This window comes from Aythya fuligula, chromosome 18 (genome assembly GCF_009819795.1).
Source record: "Aythya fuligula isolate bAytFul2 chromosome 18, bAytFul2.pri, whole genome shotgun sequence".
NCBI lineage: Eukaryota > Metazoa > Chordata > Aves > Anseriformes > Anatidae > Aythya > Aythya fuligula.
Genome location: NC_045576.1, coordinates 3,223,611 through 3,241,770, shown reverse-complemented (window position 1 = coordinate 3,241,770; position 18,160 = coordinate 3,223,611). Strand labels below are relative to the sequence as shown.

General features: G+C 46.4%; 1 long non-coding RNA gene across 4 annotated transcripts in view; it reads left to right on the top strand.

The window, feature by feature from the left end:
- The window catches only part of LOC116496707, a 63,934-nt gene extending 48,618 nt beyond the window's left edge, over positions 1–15,316 (top strand). Inside the window, exons 3-10 of one of the 4 annotated variants that reach the window (XR_004254034.1) lie at positions 1,740–1,819; positions 3,370–3,531; positions 4,936–5,198; positions 7,161–7,397; positions 8,462–8,700; positions 8,874–9,254; positions 11,831–11,924; positions 15,094–15,316. This is a non-coding gene — a long non-coding RNA (uncharacterized LOC116496707). Of the gene's footprint in view, positions 1–1,739; positions 1,820–3,369; positions 3,532–4,935; positions 5,199–7,160; positions 7,398–8,461; positions 8,701–8,873; positions 9,255–9,532; positions 9,716–11,830; positions 11,925–15,093 lie in introns of those variants that run through there. The other 3 variants (XR_004254035.1, XR_004254033.1, XR_004254036.1) reach the window with 3 other exon arrangements.
- Positions 15,317–18,160: the final 2,844 nt, after the last annotated feature.

Genomic DNA, 18,160 nt, shown 5'->3' with positions numbered 1-18,160 from the left:
ACATGGAAAATTCAAAACATCTGGGAACGAAGGGTTTCTTTGTGTGCGAGTCCGAGTCCCAGCGAACTGGGGAGCCTGGCGGTGGACGCGGTGCAGGGAGCCGATGAATGCGGCGGGGGAGCCGGGCGCGGTGCTGGATGCACCTCGGAGCCACTTGTTGCTTCCTCACTTTTCCATGGGAGAGGACGAACTGTGCTGTGCCAGCTTTCTCAGAAGAAACATGCTCGGTCTGTTGCCTGCACGTGGTGGATGTTAATATGTAGATGATCGGCTGTGAAAATATTTCAGGTTCCAGCGCGGGCCCTTATCATTAGGAGCACTGTGGAGAAGGAGTTGAGGGTCCTGGTGGATGACAGGTAGGCTGTGAGCCAGCAGGGTGCCCTGGTGGCCAAGAAGGCCAATGGGATCCTGGGGTGCATTAAAAGGAGTGTGGCCAGCAGGTCAAGGGAGGTGATCCTCCCCCTCTACTCTGCCCTGATCAGGCCTCACGTGGAGCACTGTGTCCAGTTCTGGGCTCCCCAGCACAAAAAAGACAGGGAGCTGCTGGAAAGAGTCCAGTGAAAGGCCACAAAGATGATCCGGGGCCTGGAGCATCTTCCCTATGAGGAGAGGCTGAGAGACCTGGGTCTGTTCAGCCTGGAGAGGACTGAGGGGGGATCTTACCAATGTTTACAAATATCGTAAGTGTGGGAGACAGAGGGGTTTGGGCAACCTTTTTTCAGTGGTTTGTGGGGACAGGACAAGGGGCAATGGTCAAAAAAATGGAGCCCAGGAAGCTCCGCACCAACATGTGAAAGAACTCGGTGAGGGTGACGGAGTACTGGGACAGGCTGCCCAGGGAGGCTGTGGAGTCTCCTTCTCTGGAGATATTCGAGGCCTGTCTGGATGCCTACCTGTGCAGCCTGCTCTAGGGAACCTGCTTTGGCAGGGGGGTTGGACCTGATGATCTCTTGAGGTCCCTACTGACCCCTACAATTCTGTGATTCCGTGATCATCCATGCAGAGAGGCGAGAAGAGACCTGTGGCTCCTGGGCAGGGTTTGTCCATCCCGCTGGATCCCAGCCAACTCATGGGGAGGACGAGGGAAGAGCTGCTGAGTGGGGTGGTGGGGCAGAGGCAGCTCCTCTCTCTTCGTGGGGTCCCTCTGGCTCGGGCCCAGACGGCCGGACACTTGCAGATCCTTAACCACGTCCCTGGGCAGCCCTGCCTCTGCCAGGCACACATGGAGTGGCATAAGAAATTGGCTTTTAATTTGTGATGGGAGGATGTGGTTCCTCATCTCCTAAGGTGGATGCCCGAAGTAAGCAGATATCAGTCCTTAAAGTGCCCATTTTTCAGTTTCATGGCTCTGTTTTCTTCCAGGCGGTGCCAGTGGCTCAGGGCTGTGTGTTGCTTTTCTCTTCTGCTTGTCATCCTGGGGGGTTTGGTGTCGGGGCAGGCTGACACCTACACTCCCTCTGCATGCTGTCTCATTCCACAGGTGCGTAACGCCCCACGTTTGTTGTTACTAGACTTAATTTGAACAAAAACCCCACAGATTGGATCTTCCTCACAGGACCCAGTCATCACGTAGTTTTAACTCACAAAGCAGTAAGCTTTCTTGGGACTCTTAGAAAATCCATACTGTGCCTTACCATTTGGTAAGTTGGGAACATGCACTGGGATTTTCATGTGTTTTTCATTCTTTTTCTCATGCATTTTTCATTCTTGCTTTCTCTGCAGGAGAAAGTGGGTGAAAGTCTGTAGTGGGTGAAAATCAGAGGTTACATTTATGAGGAGGCTCTGCAGCTCTGCCTGTGTTTCCTTGCAGTGGCCGCAGGTAAGAAGGGTCCAGCTGAAAGCGATGCAGGTGTGGGGAGAGAAAAGGGGGGTGACTGAAAATAATTCCTGAGTGCAAATATAGAAATGGTTCACACTGAGCAGCACGATTCTGTGTCCCATGGGATGCCTCGCCATGGGCTAGTGGAGCACTCTTTGGCATGTACAGTGATGGGAGAAGCTGACCCCATGAAGGAGGGAAATCGCATTAATTTGCAATAATCAAGTGTATGAAAATTAGTAGGCGTTTATTGTACAAGTGTTGTTTGACTGAATTTCCTCTACAAGTGAACTCGATGTCCTGGTTTCAGTTAGCACAGAATTAATTTTCTTCCTAGTAGCTGGTGGAATGCTGTGTTTTGGCTTAGAATGAGAAGAGTGCTGATAACACCCCGATGCTTTAATTGTTGCAGAGCAGTGCTTATACTAAGCCAAGGACATCTCACCTGTCCTGGGTCTGTCCCCTCCCAGCTCTTACTGCACCCCCCAGCCTGCCCGTTGGCAGGACAGAGCAAAGGCTGAGATGTCCTTGGCTTAGTATAAGCACTGCTCTGCAACAATTAAAGCATCGGGGTGTTATCAGCACTCTTCTCATTCTAAGCCAAAACACAGCATTCCACCAGCTACTAGGAAGAAAATTAATTCTGTGCTAACTGAAACCAGGACACTCGACAAGCCTGAAAGACAGTATTACACAGAAGTGCTTCTGTTTGCTCCCTGCGCAGCTATTTGCAGCAGCTGCCAGAGACCTGCCAAGCTCTGGGCATGGCTAAATTTCTTCCACGTGCTGGTTTGTCAGGTCTCATACTGCGAGACGTGTCAGGAACCAGTGGCTGCCCACTGGAGAAGGGGCTTGGTGGCTTCTGTGTGCCATCAATGGGCATTTAATGTAATGCTCAGAGAAGTGAGGTGTGTCTAGGCTGGCCCTCCTGTGACCAGTTCTTTGTATTTTTTTACCAGGTTGATGTAATGCAACTCCCACTCCCTAATTCATTGAGACGGTCATGTTTCCTTACAAAGAAACAAAAGAAAACAGTCAGTAGAGCTGAATAAAGGACAATTTACCAACAGCCTTCTAATGTTTAGCTGTTCCATCCCAGAGGTCTGGAGCAGATCTATAACACCGAGCCTGTGGGCTCTTAAAAGAGGAGAGAAAGTTCTTCATCGGAAGGTGGGGCTGTCTGCTGCCCCAGGGGCATGGCTGAGGACCCGGCCTCATTAACAACTACCTGCCTGTGACAAACAGGGAACAACTCTGCAGGTTGGAGACAGATACAGGCCAGGCTGTACCCGCAGGCTCTGTAATTTTAGGAACTGAATTTATCACCAGATGTTTTAATGCAAGCTGTGTAAGGAAGAAGCAAGTCTGAGATCTTGGAACGGGTTGCCCAGGAAGGTGGTGGGGTCACCATCCTGGGGTGTTCAAGGAAAGGTTGGATGTGGTGCTTGGGAACATGGTTTAGTGGTGACATTTTTGGTAGGGGATGGTTGGACCAGATGGTCTTGGAGGGCTTTTCCAACCTTTATGATTCTAGGATTCTGTGATTCTAGGATTTTATGATCTTGCTGCACTGCTGCCAGGAGGTCCCAAGTTACTTTTGAGCTTCTGTGAAAGCCTCAGCCACCAGGACTTGGTTTAAGCAGTTACGTGAAGGAAGTCATTGGCTCTTTCCTACCTGTGTCTGGCCCAAACTCACAAAGGAGGATGAAGAGGTGGGTGATTGTGACTTTTTATTATCTCTCCCTTTTTGTACTCCTTGTGGATTAGCCTGGGTTAGACAAAGTGGCACGAGGGACCGAGCCTCTCCCTGCGTGCAGAAGGCATTGTTAGGAGGGGCTCCAACACTGACTAGCAGCAGACTGAAGAGGCTGAGCTTCTGCTGATACCCAATTAGCTGATTATCCCAAAGGGAATTGGAAATGAAGGTTATCTTTCAACTTGTGATGAGCTTCCAAATAAATATTCAACATGCATTTAATAAGACAGTTTTATGCATTATTTAAGTATCAGTTGATGGGTAGGAGACAAAACACTAGTGATGCTGAGGTCTGAAAGGCAAGGGCAGAAATCTGGTGAATGAGTCATTAAAGGAGATTTGTATCACTCATTTTACTGGATTATTATTTATACAGTAATCATGAAGAGAATGTTAGCAAGAGTTCATTTCTGCCTTTCGGTTGTTTTGGGGATCTTTTGTTTTTGTTTTTAAAGCATGAGATAAGGAAGGATACAAAACGAATGAGAGGATTAGGAAAAAAGGATGTCAAGAAACGGGCGGTCGAGTCTCCAGCTGGGGCAAGATTAGCTTTCCTTAAAACACCCACTGAAGTCTATGGCACCAGGGAGTAACTTTGTCCCTTGGTGGGGTTTTGTACCTGCTTCAGAGAGAGTAACTATTTCGTGTAAAGGGCTAAATCTCTTTCCTTGAACTAAGAGGGTTTGTTCTCCTCTTTATCTCACTTCTGGCCCATTTCAGGATGGACTTTGCTGGGGGCAAGAACCCTCTCTGAGATGTGAATTTGCTACTGAAGGATAGTTGAGCTCCACGTGCCCAGTGGGCATTTTTAATGCTGTAGAGACTCAAGGGAAGTCTTGACTGTTACCTCGTTCAACCTCTTGCTGGGTTGATCTTCCAAGGTTCAGAGCAATAACGTGCCCAGTTCATGCCAGAGGAATCCGGAGCGTGCAGCCCCAAGGTCTGGTCTCTGTTAGGGAGGATCCAGTGAGCAACAAGTTGAGTGTAGTCACTGGAAACCTTCATAACAGTTCTTCATTTTCTCAGGACTAGGAAGGACGTGGATGGAGTTCAATGGAGATTTATGCCAGGTTCCCCCCTGTGGTACTGGGTCTCCATGGGCACGGTGCTGGGCTGGCAGCTCCCTGCCTTCTTGTAACCTTCCCTGGGATCTAGGCTAGAAGCTGCTTTGATCCATCCCACCGTAGTCATTCTTGTATGGGCAGAGGTATAAATGACTCTAAAACATCCTGATCCCTATATACAGCCTGTGCAACCCCCAAATCCCCAAATAGGACAATTCAGAATCCAGCCCCAAACCTGACAGCAGTGCCTATTTTTAACCCATACTTTTCCCTTCCTAATATTTTCACTCCTCCAGGTTCCCTGAAACCTTTGTCCCATTCCTGCCAGAAACACAGGACTGGGGCAGTGCCATTGAATCTCCTTTGGTGTGATAACCGAGAGCAGAATGAGTACTGGGATACACCACTTGGTTAATTAAATAAACCAGCGACCTCTGAGCCAGGAGTGAAAACAAGAAGGAAAGGAGGAGAGTGGGTTTTCTCCCCGCCACACCTCTGCTCTCCGGTGCTTTGGTCCTTCAGCTGCTCAGCAGGGCTGATCTCCTCGCGGCAGCTTGGGGTAGGCTCTGTTTTCCCTAACACCCAGTGGTATTCCAAATATTATTTTTTGCATTTCTTTTACTTAAAGAAAAGGTGCTAAAATAAAAACAGTGCTAAAATAAAAACACAGGGTCTGTCCTGATTTGTGGTACTTCCTTTTTCAGCTCTCTCTGTTAACAAATTTATTAATCTAGTTGGGATTATTTGTCTTTCCTCTTATAAAATGCCTTTCCTCCAAAAGGAAAAACTGCCAATGTATTATTAAAGGAAGGTCAAATCCCAGTGCCCTTTTCCCTGTTGATTCAGTGTTTGGAAAGGAAACTTAACGGGTATTTTTTTTTTTTAAAGGACGCTGTTGAGAAATAAGAACTGGAGTTCAATTTGCCTTTTGCTTTTAATTTTCCACTTTTCCTTCTCTCTTTCATTCAGTAGAACATGACCTATTTTCTGTATATACGTGGTTTCCCAGCCTGGTTTCTCTAGTACTGAGTATTTGCACTTGCTATACTTTTAAGAAAGATTGCATCTCTGTTATAATTGAAAAAAATCACTTGTTTTATTAGAAATATAAACAATCGTTAAATGTTTTCACTGATTTTTATGGAGATTTGTTTTAAGCACAGCCTTCATTTTGCATCTATTATTTTGATGCTCCCTTTAATTTAGTGCACACGGCCATGCTTCTTAATATCTTTAAAAGATCTCAAGCGTATCAAAAAGGTAGATTTTTCAAAAGAGCTCAGCACTAGATCTCTGAATAATTGATTTTTTTACTTTTGGTTGTTAAACTAAAAAATGTTTCTTTCTGATCATGCTAAGAGGAAGATTATTTAGCAATATAAATAGAATACCCTAAATGTTTAGTTTGATTCATTTTTGCTTCAACTGCATACTCTAAAACCATTTAAAACCCTCTTTAAAAATTAAATGTTGATGATTTTTTGAAACAGATGTACTTAGGAAGGAGAACTAAACATTTCAAAACATCTTCAAAATGTTGAGTAGCAGCATTATTTCTTTTCCCAGATAAACACATTTTTTCTGCCTTAAAGAAGCCCTGGCCTCACTCTTACCATACAGTAGCTGCTATGGGATGGCTCCTTCCCTAGTTCCTGTAGGCTCCCTAAAAATCAGCAGAGAAAAAGGGACACTTCTGCAAGGTGATTCAACCCTCCTACCTTTTTCTAATAGCTATAGGGGTAGCACTCCTAAATTACGTTCTTTGATGTGTTTAAGGTCAGAGGGGACAAACCTGAACCCGTGGATGTAGTAGGTTAAGTGCCACATATATTGTGAAATGCTTCAACAGGCTCCCCTGCAAGTTTGGGTTGTAAAGCCGTTGTGATATACTGCAGAGGCATTGCAAAATGGTGGGGTTCATAAGCGAAGGGCATTAACATCCTGAGTGATATGCAGATTAGTCTATATTAGCAACCACATTCATTTCAGAGAGGTTGATGAGCCAGCCTAGGAGATTCCTCTGCGGAGCGAGCGTTGCACCAGTGACCTTGGTGGGGGCAGGAGAGGTCATGCTGTGAAATATGTCCTACTGCTAAGGGCTCTCAGTGCACCTAAGGTGATACAGGTATATATTAAAACCAATGCTTCATTACAGTCTGAGCAGGGTTATTCCAGCCTTCGTACCTCAATGCCTTTTGTTGTTTCCCCTGGGCACCCTAAAATAGCGTTGTGTTTGGTGCAGGCAGTTTAGGAGGGGGCGAACTGATTCTTTTAGGGAATATTTAGCCCTGAGGATACTCCAAGGCACTATGGAAAGTATTTAAACCCAAGGTGTCGTATTTTTATCGCGGGATCTTTGTGTAAGTGTCTGAAAAATGCGAGCTTGCTGCTTATTTTGGGAGGAGGGCTAACAGTGTTTTTGTTATCTCTGAGCATGCTAAGCTGAGTCAGTGCAATGTAATTAATGAGGCCATCTCCCATTAGAGGACAGTGGTAGGAGCTATTGCTAATTACTTTGCAGGCATCAAAGAAACAGTGCTGAAAGAGGAGCTCTCAGTGCCCAGAAGATGGTGTAGGAAGATGCTGATTCTTCGCAGGTGGCCGGCTGGAGCATCGCCTGCTCCCAGTGCTGCTGTGGAAACTGCACTTTGCTGGTGATTGAGCGAGCACAAAGTGAACACAAAGCCAGCAGCTGAAGCCACGGCCACCTGCATGGATGTGGGACCCAAAGGACTTCAGTGGCTCAAGGAGCAGATAGGTGCTCACCCCAATATAACCTCCCTCCACTGCCAGTGTTTCCTTCAAAGGGTACCTGGGCTGTGGGAGCAGCTTTTGCCATTCACAGAACCTGGGCTCAAGCCTTTGCTCCAAAGTAAAGATGTGTTTGGTGGGCAGGTTTGTTCTTTGTGAGGGAGACAGGGCGGTCAGCATTGATAACCTTATCCAGAATGTGCTGGGATGGCACTGAACACAGAGATTGGTACTGGCTTCCCTCCATGTCAAACGGAGGAGAAAACTCTACCGTTCTGTAAACTTTCCCATAATTGAGCTTATGAATAGAGTGGCCTGGAAGAGACTCTTTATTATTCCCTCGTCCATTTGTTCAGAGATGTGGACATATTAGTGCCGGAAACATCTAAGGCCTTATCTGGCCTGACCTTTCGAAGAGCAGACTATAAAATTTTGTCCATTAACCTCACCACTGAGCCCACTAACTCACTGCTGGCTAAAACATTTCTGCCATTCTTGGTCTGAGGAGAACACGTGGTGGATAATCCACCATTTCCCTTAATCGTTTCTTTTAATGGCCAGACTGTCTCTCCGTTTAAAGCAGTAATGATCCCTGCTGCTCCTGCAATGTTGCTGACTCACGGCTTGCTGGAGTTTGTGGTGTGCGTGCAGGAAGGCTGGGATGAAGTGGGGAGGTGGCTGTAGGTTAGGAGGGAGGTGACACGGAGGATTTGGGTAGAGGGACACGGTATCTGGGGAGAGTGAGGTCTAAGGTTCAGGTCTCAGGAGGCTGACTGTGTTTTGATGGTAGCCAAGGGGTTTAGGGGGTATTTGCTCTGGGTGTTGGCAGAGCTGGATGGGATCTCAGATGAATTGCTGGGGCCCACAGAGGACGTCTGCTTGCTGCTTCTGCTGTGCATGGCTCCAGGGCTGAATCAGCAGCTCCCTGCCGGGTTGCTTTGGTCAAACCAGATGAAAAACTCCAGTGTTCCCCCATGCCCTGTCTGTCTGCAGCACTTTTCCATCTTTGTTATCACAAGCCCTAAATTCACTCTAAAAATCACTCAGCTCCTTGTTTGTCTGCTTGCTTAGGTTCCATAATTACAGCTGCTGCTGAGAGAGCAAAGCCTGCTCCTGGAGACCACCGGCACAGCCCGCGGGGCGCATCGAGCCCCCTCTGTGTTGGGATGTGCTTGCCATGGGGAAGCAGTGTGAGTCGAGGGGTAGCTCTGCCTTTCTCCGGACTGAACAAATACAGCAAGGCACAGCCTGCTCCCCGCTTCTGTAGCGCTGCCTTCACAAGCAAGCAGCAGCCTGCTGGGTCCAGCAAGGTGAGCAATATTTTACTGGGGAAAAACTGGGGGCAAGTGTTGTGACAGGCAGCCTGGCAGCTGGAGTTTGCCTCCTGAGCGGCTTTGGATTGACCATCTCTGTTTGCAGAAAGCATTTTTTCAGGGCTTGTCATTTTTAAGGGCATTGATTTTAACATATTTTCTTTGGACAGAGGCTCAACAGTGGAGGAATTGGCTCCAGAAAGGAACAGCATCGGCTGGAATGCTTTGACTGGAAACTCTGCTTGTCAACGGTACCTGGAGCGGGGTTTGTTGATAAAAACCCTTCCTTGGATCCCTCCCCTGCATGTACCTAATGAATGAGCCATTTGTTTGCAGAGTTGTCGCCTTCCCTATGGACAGGTGCCATTTTCAGTGAAACCATCTCAAACAGCACGTGCGACTCATGGAAGTTACAGAGCACCAGGGCAGAGAACAGACTTGCAGGCTGATGAATCCCTAGCATCAGGAAATGTTTGCAACTGCTCGTGAAAGCCTCTGAGGAGCTCTGGAGCCTGTGCTTCCCTTCCTCCTGACACGTGCAGTTTGTGCAGGTAGGTGCTGGCAGCTGGCATGGTTCCACTGGGGGATGCTGGCTGGCAAAGGACAAAGCTCATGACCTTACAAATGGCATGTGATGGCTTTTGTTTTCTTCTTGAATACATGCTGAAGGATACCTCAACTGTAATGGGGTGAGCCAAGGTCTGGAGCTACAGGGGCAGGCAGGCTTCAGGAGCTCGGCCTGTTTGGCTCACTGAAGAGAAAGTTCAGAAGCAATGTGATCATGGTAGGTAATTCCCTGCACCAGGAGAGAATTTTGGATGTGTTACAGGATGGAAGTTGAACTCAGTTTGGAAAGAAGACAACCGGGGAATAACATGGTAATTACCCAGTGGAGCGGCTGACCAAGGCAAGGGGGAAGCTCGTTCTGGCTTGGATGCCTCACCTTGAACCTGGATATCCTCCTGGAAGGGATGCTCTAGTTCAGCCATGTGTGAGCTGGATAACGTTATCACTGGTGGGAAAAAGAAACTGAAAAAAATATATATATGGTGTCCTGGATCTTTTCACATACTGGGCAGCTTTCCCTTGTGTTACTGAGCTCGCTGCACAAATAGTTATTTCACCACTAAAAGGCAGTAGCTGCTCTGGGCTCCACACCTTTATAAAGGTGCTTTAATTGTGATGCAGAGGACTAGATCTTCAGACTTAAATGGGGAACGCTGCTTACCCATCACAAGGGCAATTCAGAATGCTTCAGTTTGATGCTATAAGTAGACACATTCAGCCTTTCCCCAACAAGTTACAGAATAGCTGTGGGAAGTACAGATATCTGAGGTAGTTGGCCAACTCGGAAATCGTTAAAGAAAGTGTGTTCATGCTAAACAGAAAACTTGCTGCTTTTTTTATCCTGGATAAAAATATAATACTGGGGCAACTGAAATCTTTCACTTTTCCTAAAAACAATTCAGCGGTTATTTCTGACATACATTCAACCATTTTTCTTTACAATATCAGTTTTTAGACAAGGAAACAAAAATGTCACTTTGAAACAAAGCAGTGGAAAGTCTGGTTCTGAAAACTGGCAAAGCGGTCTGGCTGTCAGCTCGGTGCCAGGGATCACCTTCTCTCTCCCCCAGCTGTCTGTACAGTGAAGGCTGCTTATGGCTGTTGATAAAGATGTCAGCACATCCAAGGCAGCGCTGCTCCCCAGGGGATTGATGCCGTGGTTTATGCTGCACACATTGCAAGGCTGTAGCAGAACTCGGGGAGCACAGGCAGCGTTGTGTGGCTGTGCAGGTACCATCAGTGCACCCCGTGGTTGTATCTGTACCTTCTTGGCGTCAGCAAGTGTTGGTTTGGTCAGGCTGGACTGCCTGAAAGCCCGTGTTGCAGCTGTATGAGGATGCAGAACTGCACACAATGTCCATTTCTATACAGCATGTGTAGTGTTCTCCTCCTGAGTGGCTGAGCTATGATAAGGCAAGGTGGAATGGGACATAAATCACAGTCAAATAGCTATGGTATGATGCTGGTTTTCCTCTTTCTCTTTGCGATATTCCTCTCAGTTCATCAGTTTTATAGCAGGGGCTTGGAACAGCTCTGTGCCTGATTCTTGTTAAAAGTTGCAGATATCTGTTAATGTGGGGCAGCTGCTGTGGCTGTCGTAGCATTTCTGGGCTGCAGGTCAGTGTAAAGGGATTTGGATAGCGCAGTTCCATCTGAAGGGCTGTCTTGTTAATTCGGGTGTGTTGGATGACTCCTGGAAGCAGTTTTCCTGAGCTATCATAAGGGTTTGTAATAAATCTTAATGAGACGCCCCTGCTATGATAAATCATTTGTTTCTCTAGCAGGAGCTTGGGTTATGGCCTCCAGGGAAAATGGGAGGAACCTCAAACCCTGCTTCAGGACGGTGTCAGCAGTTACCTGGCTGTTTACCATCCAGCCAGAAAACATTAGAGCAGTCACCCAAAAGCCTCAGAGCATTGTCTGCTGTTTGTAAAAGTCAATGCTTGCCTCCCAAGGCAAACAACCGCTCTCGAATTAGATGCTTTGTTTCCACCCAACCCCATGAGGTAGAGAGATGCTTCTCTCTCCCTACTTCTTGTGTTAAAAAGCATCCAGAAAGGATTTACACCAAATCAAGAGAAAAGAGGACCAAGCCAGAAGTAAATCCCACCAGTGAAACCACTTTATTGCTTTCATTTTGTTGGTGTCTAAATGCTCTACTTGAGCACTGGTGCCACTGGGGCGAGATTTGGAAAACACGTGGAAGGCAGTGGCCATCCTCTTGGGGGGCTCAAAGGCTGCACTAAAGACCACAGCAAACTGAAGGTCAGAGGGGACTAGCTTCCCAAAGATGCATGATAGCTTAGGCCAGCCATGAACCTTCACTACAGCCCCTTTCCCCTTCTGTTCCATGTTACATATTCTTTTGGGTATTTTCTTACATGTTTTTTGCTCTCAGCAGTAAGCAGATACTTGAAAACATCCTAATCTGGGGAGATTTCTAGGCGAGGAAGTACTGGAAGAAGGAGACAATGGGCATGTTCCAAGGGCACAGAGACATCCATAGGAGCTGTGAGAGGTGTGAATTAATATCTTTGCTAATTTGCCTTTCTCTCAACAGAGATGGCAAAATTCACCTTGTCAGTCACAGGTATGGTGGAAGACATCCTATCAGAAACGTCTCTACGTCACCTGGTTGGCCAAGACACCTGCAGGTTAGTTTTTAATTCAGTAATGCATGACCTCTTGATTAAAGCATTTATTTAGTTTGTAGCTAAAAAAGAGTCCTAAAGGATCAGATCTCAAATCTGCTGAAATGTACCTAAATCTTCAATTGTTTGCAGTAAGCTCTGGATCAAGTCTTGAATAACTGTTAATTAGGAATTCTCTAAAGTGATGGTGTAAGTGCTGTGCTGGTAAAATGCAGGTTGGACAAAGGTGATAGGGTGGTAAATCCCTAGGAGAAGTTAGGTTACAGTGATCTGCATTGCTTAGTGAAATGGATTCAAGCCAGGAAAATTGTCTTAATCCAGGCAATTACTTTTGTGTAATCCTGTAATTGGGTTAAACTTGTAGCCGGGGACACTCTGCGAAAGGTTCATCCTGTTCAACTTGGGGACTTAACTGTGATATGTAAGGTGGAGTGTCATCGCCCTCAACAGTGGGCAGCAATAGGGATGGCCTGAGGGTGACCCAGATCTTGGTGATCTTGCTGCCTTGGTGAGTGCTTTTTCTCTCTCTGGATGAAGAGAGCTGAGGGAAGTGCCTGCTGTTTGGTGGGGACAATCTGGATCTACAGCTTGGAGGGTTGGAAGCTGGAAAGAACCTGGGAAATACTGCAGACATTGCTGTTGGTAGGAATTCCCAGTGAATGGTGTCTACTGTGACTACAACGAACAGGGTTCCCTTGGAGACTGGTTAGGGGAGTTATTTTAAGATGAAGTCTGATAGGTTTGTGGAAGGAATTGCATGACAAATCAGCAATTCCTAGGACCTGAAAAAGCTTTGATATGAGTCCTTGCATAGCTAATCTGTTGATATCCCCAACGGGGATAAAAGAGATCAGATCACTCTTTATTTATACCGTACTTACACAAATTCAGTGTTCCGGGGCTGCTTCCATTCACCTTTGAGATCAGGAAGGAAGGTTTTTCTTCCTTGATGCATAATTTGGTTTCTGGTGGCTTGGGGGAGCTCTTCCAGGTCTCAGCAGCCTTGGAGCTTTCAGCACGGGAGGAGGTAAGCAGCTCCCTTCTGGTGGCATCTCATGCTCTCCAGTGCCTGATCGTTGCACTCAGTCTCCAGACCTGATGTCAAGAGGCAATTTTCCCTCCAGGTTCATTGGGTAAGGACCGCAGGAGGTTGTTGGGTGGTGGTAGTTACAGCATATCTTTCTTTTTGTTTGGTCATATTTGTTTTGCCCTTCTACACAACAAGATCTGCTTGCCATGTTCCCCTGGGAGTTATATTTAACAAATTCCCTGCTAATGTCCTCCTCGTGTTTCCTCAGTCTGAGGAGGAGCCTCAGGGGAGAGAACCTCTGCCATGCCATGTCTGCCAGACTTTGCGAAAGATAGGAAAAGAGATTGGGGGGGTGATGGTAAATAAGACCTATTTTGAGTGGGAAATGGAGTGCAGGCCTGGAGAGAGACAGACACAACTCATACTGCTGGAATGCAATTGCTGGTGGACCGGTTAAATTCAAAAGGCAATGGCCCAGGCCCAGATGTTTAAGAACTTCAGCATGGCTTGAAATTGGCATAACAATAAAAGGGCTCTTGTTTAGAAATAGTTTCTTTGAGGTTAAAAAAAATAAAGAAAAGAAAAAAAGCTCCTTAAAGAGAGCTGCTCCATCTGGCATTGAGATCCTCGTGTCCTGGACATGGAGATCCAGTGACATGGCTGTGGAGTGCCACCATCACTCACGAGTGCCAGGTCTCCTGCCACTGTCCAGCACCGAGGGGGATGCAGCTCCACCATGAATGGGGGCAGTGTAGGTGTGCTACTGTGGCCGTAGAGCAGCTTGTGAGGTGCTGCAGGAGAGGAAAGGGGAGCAGTGGTCCCATAGGGGTGTAGTTAATGGCGAGGGGTGGCAGAGAAAAGCTCTGGCACCCCTAACTCCAGGCATCCACCTGATGGACACGGAGAACCCGTGGCCATCCCGTCTGTACCCCTTGCTTGTTGTCAGGTCCAAACCACACCCTGGGAATGGTCCCGCAGGTGCCAGTGGAACATCTTTGGTGATACTGTAGTAGGGCTGTGGGACCAGGCTCGTGAATTTGCTTTCAGATGAATAAAACTGCAGATCGGCAGATCCGCTTCAGCAGTCAGCAAACTGCATTTTGAAACCGCAGCCTCACCACGGTGAGTGGCAATATTCCCCGGTCTTCTGGGGACAGCACTTTGCCCCCACGCTTTCTAACGTGCAGCTGGATCTTTCCCAGTGACCCCATTAAAGCTCTTCAGGGAACTGCAGGGAAATTATGTTAAGAAGATAATTATAGGGTAGCGTGGGTAAAAAGGCAGGTCAAGAACGATTTGAAGAGTTGGGGAATGAGTTCAGTTCGCTGAAGAAGTGTCGTGAGGTGTCCATTCCCTCTAAGACGTTTTCTCACTGCCTCAGATGAAACCTTGGTTGCAGCTTTGTAAATGCTCTTCTGGTTTGCAGAATTTCCCTGGCACAGAAAACTCTCCTTGCTGTATGGATACCAGGTACTGCCAGAGCTGGAGTTAGCTGAGAACAGTTGGATTATAGGATTTAGAGACAGATGGGACCTTTTTCATTATATTTTTTTATGATTAGCTCACAACATAACATGTGAGGCAGTCACGTATTTCATATTCACACAACAAATTATGCATCTAGTATGAAATAGCTCTCGTTTCCTTCTCTGAAATAGAGTACGAATTTCCATCTGGAATATATAATGTGGTTTCCATATGTAGAAACAGAGACTTGTAACAAGTATCAAAGCAGTAAGAACATTTTGGATGCTAATATGCTGTGGAAGTGTCTGTCCAGTGAATGTACGAGAGCTGTCGGTTGATTCATGAGTTCTAAGACAGATGTAACTCAGGAGTGGGGTTTAAGCCCAGTAGGATCTCTGAACGCAGTCTTCTGGTTAAGGATACTGAATTTAGGGCATCTGTGCTGGAGGGGGCTGCTGTGCTCTTGGTTCTGCCTGAAGGCCTACCTACCCTGACCACGTGAAGAAGAGGTCAAAGCAGCTTTCAGGTCAGGAAAATACTTGCTCCACAGTTTTCAGAGCTCAGCATAGGTGGGTGCTGGGTGCCTGCTTGCACGTAGATGCTAAGTGTGTCCTGGGGGGTGGACTTGGGTTCTTGCTCTCACCTTAACCTCCCGATGTACCCTTCCCATTCTAGGGTCAGTCCACCAGGACCATCCGGACCAAGCTGCTATGAAGTGCTGGGATCGGCCTGTTTTGGGCAAGACTCGTCTTGGGTTGACAACCATGAGATCTGGTGTTCTCAGTTTGCTGTGTGAAGGCTACTGAGGATTTCTGCTTTTGCTGCCTCCCCCGTGTCAGACAGGCAGTCTGGCCCCATGACAAGCCAAAGGTGCCCTGCTACCAATTCAACGTCTCAGTTTCTGGTTAGTTTCCATTACACATAGAACATGTCAGAGTTTTCACTTTTTTTTTTTTTTTCTCTTTTCTTTAACTTATCATATCCTCAAAGCCTGTTTCTGAAGGGTGAATGGATTATTTATTGCACAGTGCAGTTTGGTGAATATCGATGGAAGTGGCATCTGGTCTCCAAATGGAGACCTTCTCCCCCTCCAGGTCCTTAAGAGAACATGACAGTAATTGAGCAATAATGAAATGTTTCGGGAGGAGTGTTGGAAAGTTCAGAGTGGTATGGGGGAGTTATAAATCTGGGCTGCATTTGGCTTGAGGAAGAAACCCCGTTATAAACTTATTAGCTGCTGACACCGTGCTTCTCTCACCTTGCACAAGATGTAAAGCTCACCTCAACGCCGTCACACCACCTTTCACTTGCACCTGACTCAAGGTGCTGCCAGCTCAGGCACCACTCTTCACTTCCCAGGAGATCAGTAGCAGAGATCAGGCACACACTGATCTGATGCCTTCAAAATGCTCTTTCCAGACCCGTCTGTGGTGCTCCTACAGACCTTAGCCTGCTTCTCCACCACTCCTGCAGTTATCCACTCAGAATGGTTGCAGATACCCATAGCATCGCTGGGTCTGCCCAGGAGGTCTTCTGATTGCTCAGCACCAGGAGAAACCTTCTTGCCATGGAGGTAGAGCTTGGGTTGCTGATTCCTGCAGTAACAAAACGGGCCAAATAAGGGCTCTTTAAAGGTTCTGTCCATACATCTCCCTTCTTCAGTCATTTGTCCCAGCAAAATACTGAAGCCTTAGCTTCAGTTTTGTTCAGACTAGCTTTTGGGTACCTAAGTGGAGGCTTTTTTCAGCTTTGTAGTCTTCCATTAATTATTCATATTGTTTCTAATTTGTGTGTCTCAGACAAGATTGTTCTTTTCCTTTCCTCTCCAGAAAAATTGTTCCAAGTTCCAAGCTGGGATTCTTTTTAGCACTCAAAAGCTATTTCTGATGTGTCACATTCAGCTCTTAGCTTGGACTAAGTTGTCCCCAGCTTTCAATCTAAAATGTGCTGGGAAGAAGTAGGCACTTCCAGGGGGTAACTCATGTCACCTATTTCAGATACCTCTCAGGGTAGGATGAGGGTGGTTGACAGAGATGTCTGGGTGATGGGTTCATGTTAGACACCACTCTGAGACCACAAGGATGGACTTCACCTGAACAGATACAATGATTTGCAGCACAGACATGTGTACCTGAGCAGACATCAATCTCCCTATCACCCATACAGAGAAATAGGTACTTGTAAGGTACAATTTTTGAGGTTTCTTTAGCTCAGATGGAGAAGAGCATGCAAATATGTATTGACTGCTGTTGCTTAATAATGATTTTTTCTGACATTGTCTTGTGACATTGTCATTGGCTGAGGTTTGTGTCCTGATTATTTTTTGATGTCTATTGTGCAGTCATTTCTTGATCCAGGTGATGTGCTACGAGCTAGTGGATGACCCTTATCAGAATATTTTTAAGGAGTATATAAAATGGCTGGTAAAAGCCTATGTACCTGACAGCTTTGCAATCAATCAAAGCTGTGATCCTATCAAGGAATGGAATCAGGTCTCCTTGACATTAGAAGGAAATTAATATGGTGCATGGCTTCCTAACGGGTACTTATCTCGGCTGAATGCAGGATCGCTAACTCAGAGACGTGTACGGAAGGGAGCTAAAAATATTGAACTGACTGAAGAATATTTTTCACATCCGGCTTTGTGAATCTTGTGAACTCTTGTTCCTACAGTCAGTGGTTACAAAATACTGCTAAGTATCTTTTGGGGAGAGTTGTGAAAGGACTGCACATTTAATTAATAATGGTTGCATATGTCTAAATAAATTCCTGCAAAAAGTGACATTTTTAAGGAGATCTTATGATAAAACTGCTCTGGAGGCAAAGTTAGACTTTCCCAGTTTCACATTTAATTAACTTAGTCTGACTTTTATAGGGCTTTGTGTTATGCATTTCGTTCTTCAGTAAACAAATGGCAGAAAATTAAAGCAGAGCAACTGCCAATGAACAGTAAATTTAATTGAAAAATAATGAGTTGCCATGGGGTGCCGTAGGGTTCTGCAAAGATAACGTTATTTATCTTGGAAAACTTCCACTTGCATTTGTCAAAATGTGATATATAAAAGGAACAAAAGGAAGAAATATGACATTAGATAGGAAAGGGCTAAAGCCTGATTCCTCATGGTGAATTTGGGACTGGAGTTAGGTGGAGTGAAAAACTGATTTCCTGCGCTCCGCGGCAGCTCAGTGCAATTTCCATCTGATGCATCGCTAAGTGAAATGTTGTGTCAGGAGGAGAAGTCAAGTGGCTGGAATTCGTAAGGTCCAGATGAGCAGGAAGGAAGATGAGCATCAGTACACAGGAGGGGAGAAGCGTGTGACGTGATCTCAGTTCTTTCATGGTGAAACAAAGGCGAGCTCCGAATGCTCTCTGGCTTCACAGAGATTTCAAGGGAAATTAGTGTCTGGAAAACAGAAGTGAGCCCTTGAACAAAGGTGCTGGATTAAGACACACAATATGTCTTCTTTTTGGGTTAAAGTGGTAGATTTGCATCACTAGGATTGGCCCTCTTTGAGAGGTATTTGAAATTCATTCTGATTGAATAACTTCCAGGGCAGTGAGTAGCAAGAGCAAATTTGCAGACATCGACTGACAGTGAACTGTTAACCCAGTTGACAGAGTAAGCAGAGTTACTCTGAATTTGCAGCTGTGTAATAGGTCCACAGCCCTGGGTACCTCCCCGTGGGTGAAGGCAATGCCCTGGGCATGCCAAGCCCTTCCTGCTAGGCTGTGCTCTGCAGA